General features: G+C 35.4%; 1 long non-coding RNA gene across 1 annotated transcript; it reads left to right on the top strand.

Annotated features, from left to right (window-relative positions):
• The first annotated feature begins 2,714 nt into the window (after positions 1-2,714).
• LOC114149504 (uncharacterized) lies at positions 2,715-4,442 on the top strand. The gene is made up of 3 exons (XR_003596519.1): positions 2,715-2,885; positions 2,970-3,078; positions 3,633-4,442. It is a non-coding gene; the product is annotated as an uncharacterized LOC114149504 (long non-coding RNA).
• The last annotated feature ends 1,606 nt before the right edge of the window (positions 4,443-6,048 follow it).

Raw genomic sequence — 6,048 nt, 5'->3', positions numbered from 1 at the left:
TTAGCCAAACCTTCTATAAAGTTTTAACCCAAATTGTATCGAAATACAGTAAAACCAATTGAATGGGTATTTAGAAAGCATGGATCCATGTGCCTAAATGTCAGTCATTGTTCTGACAAAGACATTAAACCAAAAATGGAAACAGGTAAAAAAAAAATACCTCTAATGTGCTGAAAATATACCTGCAAAATTAAGCTTATACCTGCCAATTACCCACCTTTGTTTACTGTTTTATGTAGGTGTTCCTCTACTTAAGCTCTCTTCAGACACTAATCCTGTCTTTATTTTCTCTTTTTGTTTTATCAACATGACCAGAATATTGATTAGAAAAAAAACAACCTTCCTTTGGAAAGACGAAAGCGTCTGCAGTCCTGTTTTTGTCTTGGATACACAATAAACCACATCCCAGTGACAGAACTATTATTATGCGGATGCTTTTAAATAGTAAGAAGGAAAACAAAGAGAATGTCTTGGGTTGCAAAGAAAACCCAACAACAGGTTTTTCAGGCAAAAAATACAAAGCAGCACAGTTTATATACGATACAAGAGTTTCTGAAAGAGTAGATATATTAATAATAGACTGCTGAGCTTATCTCTGTGGCGCATCTACAGAAAAATCGCCTCTATAAATCAGATACGGTGGGGGATCTTTCAGACGACACGCACAGAAAATGGATTAGAAATAGAGGATAAGGAGCTTTATCTGAACTCTGAGCTGCATGTAAAATACTGGACACTTTCTCCACTTGTCGGCTCGTGTTTTTCACAAGCTTCTGGCGATTTTTGAAAAACACTTGTGTTTTTTGCCACCAGTTTATAAAGTAAGCAAAATCTAAAAAATTAACCAAAACCCTCGCTGACCTCACACTCCCATTTGTTTTAAACTTTTGTAAATAAAATTACAAAAGTCGTGTATGGGTTTGGTTGAAAGAAAATATTTCAGATTTCCCAAAACACAAATTCTTCTCTTTAAAAGTAACAGTTTGGGCAAATTCCTTAAAAAAGGGGTGTTCTATATTTTCCAGGCAAGTAGTGCCATTTTACTGAATACTCACATAACCACATAAGCTTCAGTTGTTATGAAAATACAGAATTTATAAAAAACTACTAAAAATAATTTTCACTTTGCAACATTGCTTTAAAATTGTCTCTTTAAGAACCCTTGCAAAGCTCGACCTTCAGCACATCATCACATTAACACCATACGTGAAATAGATATAAATCAGAATAATATATTTATTAATTTAGAGATACTAAATACACATTCACTCGATCATTTCAGATTTTTTTTTTTTTTAGTTAAACCATGTAATTTTCTTCCAACTTCACAGCAATACATATCTGTGTTGGTCTGTCAGATAAAATCCTAGTGAAATACATAAATATTTGTGTTTGGTAACCCAATAAAACCAAATCACTCTCTTTTAAGACAGTGTGCAAAGAGCACTTTCTTAATTTTAATATCTTTTAAATAGATAAACCTAGGAAATCTGGTCCTTGATTATGTAATGGCGCGATTAGTTGTTGGCTCAGATTTCCTTTCTTTCAGCAATTTTAGTGTCTTACACAACACCTTTCAAGTTAGACCTTTTTACATGAAAAGCTTTAGATATACTAACCTTGTCCTCCATAATTTAAAACATGTTATTTCACCTCTTCTCAGCAGGATCAGTTTTCTATATGACTCAGATGAGAATTGTGGGGGGGGAAGAAGTGAACATATCAACTTAAAAGTTTTTTTTTCTTTCTTTCTTTGTGTTGCAAAACGCACAAAAAAAATCACCTCATTTTTATTTATTAATGAAAACTCCTCAACATAGTTCTGAAGTACACTGTTATGCAAGTCACTCAGGCTGAGTTTGATAACCTCTCTGACAGAGAAGATACGGGGAATAAAATCTAGATTAGTCTGTCTGTCCTCACAGTTTACCACCTTGTGTAATTAGCTCCATGACATTCAGCACCACTGAAGCGAACGCGACGCCAAGCGGGAGGAGTTTGCATATGAACTGCTGCAAACCTAGATGAAGATAAACAAGAACTGTATTGTTATTGTGGAGTTCCTTCTTTGGTAGCCAAAGGTGCACAAAAAGGACTTCATGCAAAATAAATAAACACAATTAATGGAAATAGCAATAAATAGTACTGAAACATCATAAATTAATGTACACTGTGGTATGTGTGGATCTCATAAGCTAAGTAAATTTAAAACTTTTCATCCACATCTTGTTAAATCAAAAAAGTAAGAAATAATTTAAAAACTTCTGTGTTTAAAACATTACAGAAAACAGGCAGAAATCACATAAACACACGTAAGCAAATACTTTGTTGGATAACCTTTTGAATCATTTTCCACATTCAGTCGACTCTGTTGCAGGGAATATGATCATTATTGAGTAAATTTCAGCCGTGTACGTAGGATTCACATGACATTTGCTCAATCGGATCCTTCAGGTACAGTCACAGTTAGCAGAAAGGTTACACCTCATTTTTTAAAAGAGCTCAAAATGATCTCGTTGTACAAAGAAATCATTAGTGGAAGGGTAAAAAAATATATATATCATATGGGAAGAAACCACAATAATTGCAGCTCAACAGGAAACTTGTGTCCAAAAGTCCTGAAAAAACAAAACTACAAAGACTAATTGTGTCCTACATGCGACAACAATCGCTTGTATGTGAGTTGTGTTGGGAGACAAATTTCTTTCTTTCTTTTTTTTTTTTGCTGGCTCACTTCCTGTGTTGCTGAAACTTTCCAACTTCTTTAATAAAGCCCCGCCCCCAGCTCACAACTTCACTTCCTCTTCCACTGTGGCTGTTTCCTCTGTTCGGCGTCTCCCAAACAAATCAATACACTTCTTCAAATCTGCAAACTCCATTATAAGGTAAGTCTTTTGTCCTCATGTAGCAGCATTGTTTTATGTCTAAAACTACTAGTCGATTGCTTATTGAAGCGTTGTTTTTACCAGAATTGATGGCTCTGCTAGTTCAGAACTCCGCTGGGATTCCGCCATTATTAGCCACCGGGTCGCTACGTACTTAGCATTGAGGTCAAGTACTCCTTACTCTGCTGAAAAGGTAAGACAATTATTTTTAATGGAAGCCGAATTGTGGAAAAAGGTCTGATATATGCAGTCAATCTTTGGTTGGTGCATCAGTTAGATGTTTTGCGTGTTTTGGTACTGTTTCTATTGACGCTAAAACGGGAATGAAGTTTGGTATGACGGCAAAATCAATTGAACAGAATGTAGCTAAACTTTTGGTTAAATTTAATATTGCGCAGTCTCTTTATTTATTTTTTCTTTCTATCTCCCTTTGCTTGAATATTTTGAAAGAATTAATAATGAATTTTATTTTTGATAATTGATTATTGGGATTTTTGAAAGTGCACTTTAAATTGACTTGAAATATAATTCTGCATGACCTTTTTATTTGTTTGAACCTAAATTATGGTTTGATTTTAAATGTTGGGTCATGTTAAAATTATTGGAAATTAAATCATTGCATTTGCATTTAATATGCATAAACTAATGCACACATTCAATGTTTCTATTAATATTTATTTCCTTTACATGCTATCAAAACAGTTTTGTTTTGGATAAAATTCTTAATGTGCATTTCTGACCTTTTAGGTTGAGGTTTTTTAATGGACCAGAATCTTCACCTGGATGTGTTGATGGCGAGCTAGACAATGGATGATGGACTTTGATGGACTTACTGCTGTTTTTGTCTTTTTTTGTACAACCACTTAATATATTCACTAAAACTAAAACCACTGCCTCCTGTTTTCATTCACACCTCAAGTCTCTTTTGAAGGACTCTCTTCTGATGCCTAACCTTTGTGTTACACCTGACTAAAATCATACAAAACATTATGGAAGATTGCGTCATGGACTGATGAAACCACACTTAAACTTAAACATTTCCAAAACGGTACATTTAGCACACAAATAACACAACCTTTGGTTGTCTGCTAACCTGAAAATGAAGAGAGGTTTCATTTTCAGCATCACTGTGACTCCAGGATATTTCAAAGGAATCACTTCTAGAGAGGAAAACTGATGTTTCGGAATGACCTGACCAAGGTCCAGAACTATAGTTGTGAGAAAAATCTGTGAGACCACCTGAAATAGGCTGTGGACAAACGATGTCTTCACAATCTGAAAAATTTAGAGTGTTTGCTTTTGGATTGAGGGTTGATGCACTCACTGTGTGAAGGCAACTGGGTTATCGCATTCAGTTTACTTTCTTTTTTTCCCCCCCGACAGGTTTTAGTTTTAATCCAAGATATGTGGATAATAATTGGAAGTTATTTGTAATACTCTCAAAAAGGGCGTGTGTAAACTTCTACATAGATGATCAAGTGATTTTTCTTCCTGTGTTTGACACTTGTTATGATGCAAAGCAGAGAAATACTCTCATTAAACAAGTAGGAATGGTTCCAAACTGGTGTCTCCTGACTTTTCCCCACCCGTTAACCTGTTTACAACCTCTACTGTTAATGTCTAATGAGCTAACTGATTATATGGTAAGTAGTAGTGCTAAAATAATGATACTTAGCTGATCGGTAAAGATTGCATCTTTTAAATCTTGTTGCACACCAGCCGATCGTGGAGGCGCCACAGAAAAAGCAGCATATGGAAACTCGCTGCAGCATTTAATGATGGAACGAGTCTGCTGCTCAAGATGCCAAGACTGAGCAGAGCAAGCTGTTGGTGTTACTCATGTGTTGCTCCGTATTTCAGTCTCATGTATGTGCACGTTGACGGACTCTACACGCAACTTAATTTTATCGCTGACTTTGGATCACATCATTTAAATCCTAAAAATTGCTAAGTGGATTCGACTTGTCCTACGGATTTTAAATTGGATTGAGATCTGAGGAGTTTACAGAATAACCCATCAACTCAAAGTTGTTTTTGTTCATTTAAAACCCTTTCAGCTTTGTGTCGGAGCACATTGTCTCGCTGAAACAGGACACTTCTATTACTTCCTGCTAGTTTATGAAATGTTAGTAAAATGAGAATCTGAAATGTTGTGAATTATTGTGTCTGCTGCCTGGATATTGAGCTGTTGGTATGTAATTACAGTCAGACTTCATTCAGAGGCCTCTTCAGAGACCGTGGAAGACTGACTGCTAGGGCATCTCCATCCTTAATGACTCTTTTAAGATACTTGTCAATGTCAAATTTGTCACTTTTAAAAGTATGTTTCAAGCGGCACCAAAGTGCTGTGCAAAAATAACACAATAGAATAAGTTGGTGAAAAGAGAAAAAAAAGAATACAAAAATTTTTATGAAAAAAAAAAAATCACAACAGAAAAGTTACAGTATCAGGCCTCAATGAAAGGTCAACAAATAAAAATAAGTTTTAAGAAGCAATTTAAAATTATTTTAAACGATGTGCCAAAAACAGTTTAATTTCCCTTTCAATGACTAAAATAGCTATAAAATGAACTGGATTGGATTGACCTGTACCTGTAATATTTTTTTTGTTTGATAGGCGTGTACTGTCAATACTTAATGTACGGTGGCCGACAGGTGCAAATGCGCAGCAAAAGAGAAAACATGCAAACAAACAAAAAACACGCGCACAAATTAAATGCGGCAAGCAAAAAGCGAATGAAATGCAGCAAACAAAAAGAGAGACGCAAACAAAAAAGAAGACACCCCCGAATGAAATGCAGCAAACAAAAAGTGTTGAAAACGGAAGTGCTCCCGACCACTAGGGGGAGTCAAAGAGTCGAGACCGAGCCCAGAACGGTATGACTGACACAAAGTCTATCACGCTACCCATAAATTATTCTGTTATTCTATAATATTATAAAAGACGGCGTATCTGAAAAGAAATATAGTAATACGTACCTTTACTTTCTTTCAAATTTCTTTCTCTGAATCTTGCATCTGGTCCCATAGAAATGAATACTATTTTCTTTGACTCCCCCTAGTGGTCTGGAGCACTTCCGTTTTCAACACTTTTTGTTTGCTGCATTTCATTCGGGGGTGTTTTCTTTTTTGTTTGCGTCTCTCTTTTTGTTTGCTGCATTTC

Source organism: Xiphophorus couchianus, chromosome 8, assembly GCF_001444195.1.
Source record: "Xiphophorus couchianus chromosome 8, X_couchianus-1.0, whole genome shotgun sequence".
Lineage (NCBI taxonomy): Eukaryota > Metazoa > Chordata > Actinopteri > Cyprinodontiformes > Poeciliidae > Xiphophorus > Xiphophorus couchianus.
The sequence above is the reverse complement of the archived record's forward strand: the minus strand, read 5'-3'. Positions and strand labels throughout refer to the sequence as shown.